Here is a 14,378-nt window from a genome sequence, read left to right on the forward strand (position 1 = left end):
AAGCGCACCGAGCAGCCTTTCCCACGTCAGTATGTGGTAGTAGCAACAGCATGCAGTACGGAACTTGGTGCAACTGTTCCAAAGTACAGTGTCCGTAGATAATTGAGCAATCCCTCAGGGTGGGTGTGAGTCTACAGAAAATCAACTGAGCGCTGTGCCACATTTCTGTTGAAGCAACGAAAGTGCTTCAACATTTTTTTCTTGTTTTTTTAAGGCACTAATATTTGGGATGAATATTGAGCGAAGTGCATTAAAAGTGTACACTGCGGTTGTATGTGTTTTCTGTTAAAACGAGAACTTTTGAACTTAACAAAATGCAGGACTGTAGATATGTATACATATTAACGCGATAGCGTTAAAGAGCTCATTTCGCAGAAATTCCGGTGTCGGCGTCGGTGTCGTTGGTTGTGAGCGAAGAATAATCGTCTTGTCCGAGACCGAAAAATCGAGAAAGATGCAAATAAAATAAATAATAAAAATCTCAAGACCTAGTGAGAATCGAACCCAGGCCATCTGCGTGGCAAGCAGGTGCTCTATCACAGAGCCACACAGTTGCTTGAACCTGCTTAAAGGCCCGCCCATTACAAGGCGCTCAGACATATTTAATTATCAGCTGCAAAAGCAACAACAAAGTGAGCAGCTGCGTAGGTTCGCGTGTTGCCTTACGGACGCGTAGTGGGCCCTTGGCTGATTCGCAAAAGGAAGAATTATGGCGCAGCAGGCACTTGACAACTGTACTTGCAGTAGGCATTAATTCTAGGATAGTTTGAAACGGCTGATGTTACGAGCACAGTCGTTCGTTTCCTTACGGCACGGTTAGGCATGCACTGAGAACCTAAGCCGGGCTATCAATTGAGAAGGCTATGCGCACGGGGCCCGATTACGGTATCGCGTTCTACTCTTGAAGGCGAAGCTCAAGCGTCGTCCTAGTTTTTTATTTTGTTTGCAATTATTTATTTATTTTGTATCTTGACAACCAAGTGGAAAGGGGTAGCCGTCGCCAAGAAATGGCGACAACAACTCCTTCATTTATTTTTTATTTCATTAAAAGAAAAGGCAGGCCGCTAGTGGAGTTGCGTGCGTAACTCCACTAGCGTTCGCCGTAGACTCGTGCACAACTGCAACGCCGCAAACCATGCCTGGTCACGTTGCACCGCAGCGTTTCGGCTCTGCGCGTAAACCGAACGAGCGCAACTGCCACGCCTCTCCATGGCGTGACGTCAGGCCTGCCACACACGCGCTCCAGCGGCTCAAAATCATTGAGACGCGATAAATGTTGTGAGACAGGTAGTCTTACGCTCTAAAAATGAAGGGAGGAGGTAGTTTAACGAGGTTGCAGCTGGTGTGCTGCGCTTAATTCGTCGTATTGGCAGTCTATATCGCAGTGGTTCTCAGCCACGGATGTTTCAGGGACCCCTTGTGTACCAGTGTAAGTGATGAGGGACCCCTTGCAGTGAGAGAAAATGGGGAAGGGAGGGGAGGGTCATTAATTAACGTGACTTGCAGCGTGAAATAGCTGCCTTTTATTTCTCCCTGGCAAAGAATGGTCAAACAAAAGTGTCACGCCAATTCGATATCAACAGCTTGTCAAAAGGTTGTTGCAGCCACATTCAACCTGTTTCTAGTTATGTTTGTTCTTCAAATATGCAAGCCTAGAAAAACAATGCTCGCGTGCATATTGCATAGAAAACTGCAACAACAGCTTTATAGCCAGAAGGGGAATCGTAAGTCAGCTCCGTCGCAGTACAAAAAGGTTGTGCGGTGAAGCCAACTAAAAATTGGAAGGGGCCGCTGTCATGGCACATAGTGCGCTTCCAAAAAACGCTTTTCTTTGTTTCAGGGATGGGTTTCGCGGACCCCCCAAAATGGCTTCGCTGACCTCCTGGGGTCCGCGGACCGCCATTTGAGAACCACCGCTATATTGTATCCATTTCCGTGTCCGTCATCGCCACGTCCATTGATACACAGCCAATCAGACTTGGCACCAAGAACAAGGAAGCTGCGGAGGGTGTGGCCGCCGATCCTTGACCTCATTATCCCAGGGCACAAGATGACTTCGAAGGGCTCATTTTTCTTTGTTAGACACAATATTAAGTAGAACTAACAGACAATAATGCCAAGGACGTTATCCACCTTCCGAGTCGCAACGAAAGAGTGGGACAGCATGCCCATCAGCTTTGAAGGAATAGTCGGAGCAAAGGCCGACAGGTCGTCATCATGATGCAGTAATGGTTGATGCTCTTTGCTGAGCTGCAGACACCGCGGTGTTCAACCCCCCCCCCCCCCCCGAAAGTTTTCATTTTTCCATATATACATGCACACATATAAACACACGCACGAACATTTATAAAGGGTGGTTACAGTGATGCAAGCAGATGCATACCATCTTATATGGACATGCCAAGGGTTGCAGTCTGAACGCTCCCGTCACCTCCTGCAAGCCTGTCTTCGCTACTGTGACACGACCAGTTATGACGTCTGCATACATGATACCAGATTCCACAAGACTCTGCTTCACTTCATACACAACACCAGCCTTTTAATGGCACACATCTAATACACACGAAATATTATGCCTTAAGGGCAACTCTATGTTGCAATAACACCTCCCCCTCCCCTCCCTCCCCTTCCGAAAAAGTTTTTTGGCTATGCCCCGTTAACCAGTACTTGCATGCCTTGGCATCATATGGCTACTCGATGAACAAATACTTTTGAATTGGTGCCATGCTCACCGCTGGCGAAAGAAACAAACAAAGCTTACTGGGTTTATTCATGTGCCAATCAACAAGTGGGGTTTATCTACTTTCGCCTTTCTCATATTTCGTCGCTTTATCCTCTTTCCCGACTGCAAGGCATCATGTGCAGGACAGGCATATCTGGTCTTACGATCTCGTTGACCTCTCTGCCTTTGACCTGCCTCTCCGACAATTCCCTCTGCCATTTCTTTTACAGCGAACCTGCTTGTAGATCTGGGGAAGGTGATATCAATCAAACAGTTCAATAACCATTGCAGGATAACTGCAAACCACCCTGTCCTTTTCTAAGCGACACAATATCGATACAGCTCCCCTCTACGTTTATGTACTATTTCGAATTCTGTACCAGTAGCTTTGAACTAAAAAGATAGCTAGTTGGGCAAGTTGGTGCGTATTCATATTTGAAGAAAATCAGCGCACAGAAAAACGAAGACAAAGAAACACACACAGCGCTGCTCACAACTGAAAGTTTATGTGTGTGTGTGTTTCATCTCTTCGTCGTCGTCGTTTCTCTGTGCGCTGATTTTCTTCAAATATGAAGCTTTGAACTAACGTGTGTAGGTCAACCGCAGCCCCCCCCCCCCCCCCCCAGAAAAAAAAAATATAGTGCCTTGCTTGTACGTGTATACTCACCGATAACTATACACCTTTAGGCACGGCTTAATACTTCTATCACACATGCGATGTGGAATTTCGGTGGAGGTGGATGACAAATCTGTTCGTTTTCGTGCGTCTTTATATAACTTTGCGCACACACGTACTCTACTGATGCATTCGTAGCTGTACGTACGGACAGGTGTACCGCGTGAGTCCTCAGCCCACTTATTTGTAGCAGTGCTTGTTTTGTTAGCATTTTTTTTTTCGTTTTATTCGCGACATAACAGCGACATTCCACTCCGTACCGCATCGTACACCCGCATACAGCTTTGCTTCATCCCCGTTCCTTTCTTTCTTTTTTTTTTTGTCTTCTTTTTCCTCGTGTAGGTGCATAAATACGAGAGAACGCGCGCGTTACTCAGCCGGCGCATCACGGCAGGCGAGGCGCTAAAAAATAAAGCCCGCGTACATCGGTCGCAAATTGCCGTATCATGCTCCATTAGCCATACGGGTACGCACTCCCGGAGCAGAGGCAGCAGCGGAGGCGGGCGCGGGCCCTCCGCCGCGTGGGATTCACTCGCTACCTTTTGCCGCCACTCATCTACAGTACACCTCCCCCCCCCCCCCCCCCCCCCCACACACACACACACACTCTCGCACTCGATATCCACCAGGCTTCCACACGGGGCATCGTGTATGTAGGTGGCGCCAGTTCCCTCGGGAGATGAGATTCATACCGACTCGCTTTTCCTCTCTCCGCGCGCGCGCGTGTGTAGCCGTATATGCGTATGTACACCCACACGGACTCTCGTATCTCATCTGCCACTGGCAGCAAGGACACTCCCGTGTAGCCCCAGTGAGACCACTACTGAAAGCAGCGCGCACTCACCTCCTCTCTCTTTCGCGACCCGCGCAAGCCGGAAACCTGTGCGAAGCTTAGATGAAGCCGAGGCCCGCTTATTGTACGCGCTAGAATGTCCCGCGCAGCGGCCTTGTTTCGTCCTCGTCATATGGCTACGTATACCTCCGTCCCACTTCAGCTGTTGTCGCCTTTACATGGCGTGTTCGCTTGTTATATAGCGCGACAAGAGACAAAGAAAAGAAGTAAAGGGTATACGTTCTCTATTATGGAAGTAGAGTGCATTGTGTATATACTCTGCGTCATTCTACCCACCAATCGCACACACCGTCCTCTTACTCCCCGATCCAATCCTTGTTTCATCCCAGGAGAATCGGCCTCTGCCCCGCGTAAAACTCGCGCGCCTTCTTCACACGAACTGAGCCGTGTTTGAGCAGTCTTGGTGGCAATGGTTTGGGACGATATATCGTGATCACCCTCCTTTGTACACGTAGTAGATCGTATACTTTGCCTCTGCAAGGATGTGTCTATGGGCCTATAGGCCATAACGCTATGCCGTAGTCGCGACGATTGCAGTGTGCCGTAAGTATACAACCGATTTGATCGTCTTCAAAGCTCAAATAAATCGTTTGTTGCAACATATTGCGGCTGCACAGCGTTGCTCCATGTTAGCGAACACGAAAGCTCGCATGCCCTCAGGCTGCGAGTTGTTAGCTGTCATCTTTCTTGCCTCTGAGACAAAAAAAGGAACAAAATAATTTAACCAGTCGGTGGCAGAACGGATCACTACGAAAGCAGATAAAGTGAAAGCCGAGCTTACCATTCTTAAAACTCGCTCTGAAACAGCAGTTTCAAAACTATATTTTACGCGACATTACAAGTTTCAACAGTATCTTATCGTATTTCGTCGGTTTTGGGCTTGGAAATGACTGCATACAATATTTAAGGGCGTATAGGTTCCAAAAGTGACAGAAGAACCCAACAACCGCATTCAAACACATGACGTAATGGTTTGCAATTTATACTATTCTGAACATCGTCGAATTTCGTCCCGTTGACGAATCCGCCATGTTTTCACTTTCCGCGATTGGCTCAGAGCGCTGCTGACACGTCTTCGATAGGCTGAAAATACCGTTACTGCCAAATCTTACAATATAGCGGTATTCGACGACGTCCAGAACTCTATCGAGAACGGCACTGTCGTTAATTTTGCGATCGTGGGTTCACAAATAAAGCGGAAATGAAGGACAAAGTTTCGTATTTTTTAATTTCGCGCCGAAAATTCAACAGCTGGCAGACAACGTGGCCTTCGTCGATTTCAAAACATTGCTTCTCATTTTGACCACATTGCGCAACTATAATTTCCTTAAACTTATGGTAGCCCTATAAGTCTTTGGCTTGCGTAGGACACGATGCAATTCATTTTTAGCAACGAAGGATTATGTAGTGAACTCGAAATAATCGTCATGCAGCGCTAAACTGTCATTATAGGTATACCCGTGCACCTTCTCTACACTTCTCGCAACGCCGCCCCGGTGGTTATATGCACTGAAACTCACACGTTGCCCGCGAAACATCGGCATACTTACGCCTCGCAAATGGCTTTTGTTTTGGACAACGTCAGTGCCAGGTCCCTTCGCATGTCCTCTTGAGCCGTAAAAAAAACAAAAACAAAGAAAAGAAAATTTGGCGCAGCTTGCACTAGTGGCGCAAGGCTGGAACATCGGATTTGGACGGCCTTCTTAGTTTTCTTTTAGTTTTCTCTTACTTTCTCCCCCCTCTCTCTCTTTCTGTTTTTTTTCTACTCTTTTCTTTTGTCCCTGTATTTTTCTTTCTCTATATATCGATTTCATTCTTTTCCGTTCTACGTTTTTCCTCTTTTTCCTTTCTCTCTCTCTATTTCTCCCTTCCTCTTTCTTTCTTGGTCTCTGTTCCTTCCCTCTTTTTTGTTTGTTTCTTTATTCCCTTTCTTCCTCTGCCTTTCTATCCTTTTTTCTCTTTGTTTCATTTCTCCCTATCTCTTTCTCTCTGCCTGTACTCGTTCTCTCGCAAATCCGAGTTACTGCATCCCACGCCGGACACATCGGTGCAGTGGGAGAGCACGCGCAGGACGTACGTGTTTGAGGAGCGAAGCAGAAGATGAAGAGGATGAAGAGAGCGCACGCCGGCCGAGTTGTCGCGTTGCACGCGCTAGAAAAGTAGACGCCGTTTTGTGCACTGAAGAACGAAAGTAACTAGAATGCCCATGTATGTTGTCGTACGCTTTGGAATAGAATATTTCGAATCACCATCAATGTTCGCTCAAAGTGGATACACCTTGCGAATTCACGGGTTACAATTAGTAAATTGCAATTTGTGGCTTAAAGTAATTAATTAAAAACTCCCTAGCCATTTTAATTAATCGAGTATGTATTCGGATTGCTCGCTCAAGTAATGTCCGCCACTTAATAGTCAACGACTACACTTATGTTATTTGTCATGGGCGATTTTTGAATACGCTGCTTTGTCGTAAAGAAACAAACAAAAAATACGAAGGCTCAAGGAACGTTCGTTCTGAGCAAAATACCTCAATCTTCTATAGTGACAAACGAAAAATTCTAAAAGATAACTACTTCGAGTATGCTGGCCGAAACAAAGCGAAACGCTATTTGCTGCAAAAAATATCTCGACAGGTGCATGCTCCGGTCTTTATTGCTGCATTTAATAAGCGAATGATCGCCTACGTCGATTGCGCGGCGATATAAAAGTGACAAATATCAAAGTAGTAAAAACGTCATGTTCATTGTCTTGGTGTTTACCGTTCAATTCCCCAGATTTTCACATTTACTTTGCACGGTTCCCATTTTTTCTACGTATAAGGTATTCGCAGCGATTTCGTCAAATATCGTCACATTTGGTCGCGTTCCGAAATAATCTTTGTGCACGTGTCAATGTACGCACTGTCCCTCGTTGTGGCAGTCGTCACATCCCGGCTTATTGCTTGTCATCTGACGACGTCGCGCGTTAACGGTCGCTCATGGGCTCTAACAAATGTCTTGTCTCCAAATTTTGGGACAGCACTTCACACTGCTGCAAAGAAGCGTTCACAGTTGCGCTGGCGAGTCCATCGCTAATTCCGCGTGTACAAAGTGAGCGTCGTGAGGGCCAGTGACATACAATGTCGAAAAGAAGTGTGTAGAAAAGACAATTTTGGTAAGGATTGCTTAGGTGGATACGTTTATATATCACGCGATCTTGTTCAGTTTTATCAGAGACGTGGTAGACTATATGCTGCCACTAAAAGATTTCCTCGTGACATTGTCTTCTACTTCTCGTTAACATCGGTTGTGAACCTGAAAGTTTGGAACCATAAAGTGTGAATTACTAGAAAGTGTGTCGTGTAAAGCAAATTTGGCGGTGATTCATCACAATGCAGCATAGGCCGCCCCAAATGAGGTTCTGGTCGGACATAGCACGCCTGATAAGTTCCTCTTCCAAACGACGGCCGAGATTAGGCAACTCACCTTTCGGAACGCATAGAAGCATTTTCTTCAGATCTGTAAGAGCAGATTCTTCAGAGTGGTAAGCGTATGGTGTCACTTAAAACAGCAGCGTCCCATACCACCATTGTGATAGTTTTTCTGATACCACGTGAAACCAACCCGGGCATCCTATCGGGCGCAGCCTGGCGCACGTATCCTTCCAAATACACTGGTGGGCTGATACACCGCACCAACAGATCCCGCTCGTAATTCTTTCCGCAAGATTTTTCTTTTTACTTTTTTTTTTGGTGCGTCGAGCTCGCGTGACGTCGCAGGTTCCTCTTTTACCCATTTTACGCGCCAGACATTTCTTGTCTCTCTATACTTTTTTTTCCTTCTTCACCTACAGCTCCCGGCAGGGGAACGCCTGCAGTCATTGTTTTTCACCGAGTCGTTCGGTCCCGCAGTGCTGGCCATATCGGAGCGGGTATTCCCCAGCCGGCTCCGGTAGAGAAAAGAAATCTCCGCTGTTGCGTCTAGGTGCCAAAAGCCCGGTCAACGAAATCATTATTTATGAGCCCCGTTTCATTCATGATGTGCTGCACTCTCGGTGCGCCTCTTTCAGCGCCGCCCCACAATGGTTTCGGTCGGGCGTGACTGCGGGGGAAGGAGGTTAACGTAGCGTAAAACCAGGCTGGCCTGTGACGTCAGCTATCTGTCGCGTGCCCCGCGGGTATTCCCCGGCGCCAATGCGTCTTCCGGATTCACAGCTCGTGTCTGTTTTATTCATGCGCTGCCACATTTTTCCTGCAACGCTCCGGGTCCCAACTACATGATGTGAAAGCAAACAAGCAGAGTTATTACGATATTTAGTGAGCGTGGCTTAAAAGCGCGAGGGGAAGGTTACACCGCGGTATTTGCTGACTGTGCAGCTCACATATGGTCGCATGAATATTTACGGATGCATTCGGTGCGCAAGATCACGCCAGTGTTGCGCTCGCTCAACGGTGAATTTTAAGTATGCAGCGTGCTTTTTCACTTCATTTAAACTGCTTGTTACCGCAATGTGGTTCTGGGTGGTGGCACGTTTTTGGTCGGGAACAGATGACGCAGGCGCGTTACGCTCACTGTGTTACATGAATATTATTCGCATTTAACTCCTGAAAATCGGCGACGTTTATTGGGCTCGCTGTAGTTGTCCGGTGCTCGCGAGCTCGCTGCGCAATTTCTACTATACTTCCGAAAGATTTACGAAATAAATATGCGCTAAAGATTCTTTCGAAACTTGTAGCTGTGCTCAGTGCGTGGTAGCAAAGTTATCAAATGGATATGTTTTCATTTTTCATTTATTTAAAGAAATGTACGAAAATTTGACTTTTCCTTCTCTAGGTTGTCGCCACTGTTTGAGACATAAAGTCCGCAGACAGGACTTAAAGGTACACTAAAGAGCAAAACGATCTTTCTTGCATTAGTAAAGTAGTCTTCCACGATACCAAAAACACCACGCTTGGTGCGAGAAGACGCTTAATAAGTGAGAAAACGCGCAAAAAGAAAATACAGGTGGCGACGCCACCTTGGAATTCCCGGACCATTTGCCGTGACGTCACATATTTCTGACGGCGCCTGCTTGGGCCTACGTAGTTTCTAATTGGTTAAATCGAAGTACATTGTCCTCTGAGGGGGCCAGAGACTTTACATAACGAGTTTGTGGAAATTTCGTCGAGCCAGTGGCGCCAAAATACGTTAAATGCTCTTGGAAATCTTTTACGTCACGAATTACAAAAGTTCGGCGCGAAATTTTAAAATGACACTTTGAACTTGGTTTTCTCCTCTAATAATAAACCTATGGTGGTGAAATAAACTACACAAGAGTTCTCCGAGCACACTTTATCAATCTAAACCAATTCATTGTTTCTCTTTAGTGTCCCTTTAACATACGTGAGCGTTATTAAGCCGCCATAAATTACGATCGCAGCCAAATATGAAAAGACAAAAAAAAAAAAAAAACTCCCACGGCTCCTCATGCATTTGCCTAAGGCGACTGGAATCCATCGTCTTTTTCTTTTCATTCGAAGAGCACGAGCAGTTTTGCATTTCACCTATATCGGGAATTGAGCCCGCTACCTCGTGTTCAGTCACGCAACGTCATAGCCGCTGGGCCACAGCAGCAGGTTCCATAGCGTTTGCTCGAAGAAAACTAAGCTAAACGGGCAGCAGCCATATCTTATCCGCCGCCATTGGATGACGCAACTTTACGGATGGCAGAAATTGCGCAAGACGGCGGGAACGCATTAAAGTCGACTGCGCATGCTTCACGACAACCGGGGGTTGGTACACCCTCGGCGGTCAGGATGAATGCAAACACTTCTGTTTCCCGCATGTTTTTCTTTTTGGGTCACACTCTTTGCTTTTATTGTCGGCTCGTGGCGAGGAACTTTTAACCCTAAGAAAGACGTCCAGGGCACGCTTGTGTTTCCCGCGTCACCGTGCACGCATACCTCGAATGCCGAGGAATGTCGCAGTCTCTTGTCTGCTGCTGCAGGCTTAAACCAGTGGCGGAGTGTCGCTCCGCGGAGAATCGCCGCACGTTTCTTTTCCGCTTCGTTTGTCGCAGGTCCACGCGAGCGACGAGCAAGAAAAAGTGCGCAGCGATGTCACTTTCCTTTCAAGCTGACCATTATGTACAATCATGAAGGCTGCATGCACTCCCACATTCATCACGTGATTGCAAGTCATACACCTCATCTGCTAATAAAGGTAATTAAGCACACTCGTGAACTCAGAATGAAATATACTGCTAAGAAAGCGAACTGAATAAAGGTGTTCCCCATGTGGGAATAACAAAGAACAAGCGAACAAAGAACAAGATACAAATAACAGTAAATGCATAAAGTATAATACACGTTGAACTGTTCCCCATCAGTGTTCACCATGACAACTAGTCGTACGCGTTTATAGCGGTATCTATATCGCCGTGTTTACACGCTGGGTTCCCGAGCTCAGTGACAAATCACACAGTTGTAAGGCGTATCGAATTCGCATACATTGTACCATCGTGCTTTGGTATTTGTAACACAGGCGGAGTCACATAAGATAGGTTTCGAAACCCGCAGTGATGAAATAAGAATTAACATTGCACACTTCCGGCCAGCTGTACGTCATGGCGACACAGCAAACATTTAAACAAAGAAACACGGAGAACAGAATGCATTTTTGAGGTTACGAAAAAAAAAAGGCTCACAACACAAAAAAATTCAAAACGAAAGATATATAGAATGGTGCATAACGGGCAAGCATACGCTAATGTGGCAAGGTGCATAAAATGGGAACTTCGGTAATTCAAATGCATTAATTTAATAATAAAAGAAGTGCATGAGCTGTTTAGTCATACTAGCATTCACAGCCAACACATTAAATTAGCTTTCAACTATGCTATATCGTCATTATGTTAAGACCTTTCGAAATTCCCTTCCTCGAATGTTATACATCTGTGACTTATTACTTTTCCCGTGAATAATGTTGGCAGACTGAGTTTTAGGACTAATGAATATAAAACACAGCAAGAACTTATGCAAGACCGTAAATAAGAACTAGGTATAAATACGAAGAGGGGGGGGGGGGGGGGGCTTGCTTCAAATATGGGTTTCTAAAACAACCGCAAAAGAGCTTGAATAATGCACTCATTCCTACGTACATTATGGACCAATACGATGGCCGAGGAAGATTACATATATAAAATGAATAAAACAAAAAGAGCGAAAAAGACAACAACAAACACTTAATATTGGAAAACTTCTGTCGCACAACAATACTGCATTTAAAAAAAAGTTTGCATCCAGAAAAACTGAACATAACAAAAGAGAGAAGCCAAAAAGCAGTTCACATAAGCACAGCAACCCGTTTACAGTGCACTTATTGCTAAATACATCAGTGGAACATTGTGATATGAAATAAAAGCAAAGCTTGTTGATCAGCATGAAATTGCACACAATGAAAGGGGTAAACAAAAGGACTGACATCACCAACACGACCCCGTCTTTTCAACAACGACCCAAACAGCATGGAGTATTAAATGCATGCAAAGAAACCCTGTTTGTCCGTTCACTGATCATTGTCCTCGCGAGCAGTGTAAGAAAGCGTGCTTTACAAAGTATGACATTGGCATAAAAAAGAATTAGCCGCTTCATAAAGGATCAATAAATAAGATAACAAAAACAGAACAGATCTAGAGCAATAATAAAAAGGGTCAGTGCAAATAATCGTACACAAGCAAGCAAAGTGGGAACTTCAACAGGGAACACGTGACACGCTGATAGCTGACAGCTTGTGAGGTACGGCATGCGTTATTAGACGTCTCCTCATATATAGCCTCAATGTGCCATGAAAACGCGTTTGCGGCGGCTCGTATTTTTCATTTAGTCATTCTTGCTGCCTAACCTTCACAATGCGTTTCCTTTCTTTTCAAACTCACCTAACAGTAAGAAACCACAGCTTTTACGAGACCCTTACTTCAGAGTTCATAACAAATGCGGTCGTGTCTGCAAAATTAAGTGATTTTATGTTTAGTTTCTTCAAAACTAAGATGTTTCAAAAAGATAAACTCAAAACGTGTGAAGAGTGTTCTATATTGGTGCAGAGTCAAAACGTAGAAAACCAAGCCAGTCTGAGCATGTTAGAGGCTTTCAGTCTTTTGGCCAACACTGTATTTCTACGTATGCTGGGGGTTCCGGAAAAAATGACCAAGAAAAAAAAAGGGGGCCCGGAAAATACGTCCCTGCGTGCGCAGTAGGAAAAAAATGTCCCCATCGGTCAGACTGAGATAATCAAGTACCATGTAACAAAAATATAATCCAGCGCATCGTCATAGGAAGGACACTGATGACGGTTTAATAATAATAAAAAGAACAGGTTTCACTTTTTGTAAAGTGTGTCATTTGAATGTAGTCAAGAGTCTGTTCCTAAAGCATTTCACTTTGAAAACACACCTTGCTACTCAGGTCAGTGAAAATTATACCAGAAATGAACCATTTGAGGCTTATAGTTACATGCTAACCTCACTTTAGACTTTCGTCTATGCTTATTCGTTTCTGTGAATAAGATTCGTTTCTCAGAAGGAATGCACATGCGGTACAGTTCAGCGATGAGAATTTACATGCAGTTTCGAGCCGCCAAGGGCTTTGCTTAACACATTTTTAAAATGTTTTTTTCAAACAATTCACTTGTACGCACACACATGTATTTGACAAGTGCGGTAAGTTGGGCGGGTTGGTGGGTGTAACTTCCTTCACTGTCCTTGTCTTTTTGTGTTATTCAACGAGTCACCATGTACACATGTAGTGCTAGTAACCTAAGCCAGTCACTTACGAATGCACTACCGTCGACTTATGCACGGGATGATCTATTACTTGTTCCAAGTAACAACAATTACTTCACGTCTAGCGTTGTCCTGTATTCCTTTTTCTCGTCCAAGTCTTTTTCGCTAGTAAACATGTCATATTATTCACGTCCCTTTAACAACCCTGCATGAAAGCAACAAAGAAATGAGTATGAAATCTGACGTTTAGGCTGAGGAACATTTTTTTTTTTCCAAAAACGAAAGAAAGAAAAAGAAAGAAAGAAAGAAAGAAAGAAAGAAAGAAAGAAAGAAAGAAAGAAAGAAAGAAAGAAAGAAAGAAAGAAAGAAAGAAAGAAAGAAAGAAAGAAAGAAAGAAAGACTGCACAGGGGCACTCGTTTCTCGTAAGTTCCTGAGGACGACATTAAACAGAAAGTAAACATCGATAGAAGCGAGACGGCGGTGCGAGATTGCAGGAAGCGCGCGCAGAAAGAAAGGCGCATCACGACAACACAGTCACTTCAGATGTTTGCTACGCATGCGCCTGGAGCTAATAGCTTGTCCTCTCTCTCCTCCTCCCCGCACTCTGAGTTTCTTTATATTTTTATTTCGCGTTCCCGTTCGTCGCTGTGAATTGCGAGGTGGCACTGCCTAGTGGCACCGATACAAAAAATAAACAAGCAAACAACAAACACAGTAATGAAACAAATAAGCAACATTGGCACGAACGATACAGCAGCGCTAGAAATAAAGAAAGAGCGAAAGACCACGCGCTGTCTGGATACGGCCTCTTAGGTTGCCATGACGACAGGCCCGCGGCGCCCGGGAGCAGCACAAGATTGGGAAGAGAAGAGGGGAAAAAACGACGATCCTACGACAAAAAAAAATAAGAAAAGAAAAACAGTGTGTGTGGTGCAGTGTATTTACACAGAGCTGTCAGATTGGTGTCGTCGTGTTCCATCGGCGTTTGCGATAGCTGTGTCAGGACAATCCTATCACAATCGATGATATCCCTTCCACTCTGAAAAAAAGTTGTCTGCAGCCACCTCCCGACGATGCGCGCACAACTTGTTTGTCCGTCGACTGACGGGAAAGAAGTCACTTCTCGCCTTGTTATCTTCTCATGGCTTCGCTTTCGTCCTTTTTTTTTTTATCGCACGTGAGAGCAACACGGTCACACCACACTCACGCAGACTCACACACACGCACACACGACGACGTCAGGCTCGGAGTTTCTGGTCCGTACCTCTGCGTCTCCATTCCCGAATCACCATGGACGAAAAAACAAAATGGCACACCGATGACACGCTTTACGTGAGGTACGGCTGTTTCCCCAGTTGTAGTTCGTTTGCCTGCAGGAACCTTTGACAAG

This window comes from Rhipicephalus sanguineus, chromosome 3 (assembly GCF_013339695.2).
Source record: "Rhipicephalus sanguineus isolate Rsan-2018 chromosome 3, BIME_Rsan_1.4, whole genome shotgun sequence".
NCBI lineage: Eukaryota > Metazoa > Arthropoda > Arachnida > Ixodida > Ixodidae > Rhipicephalus > Rhipicephalus sanguineus.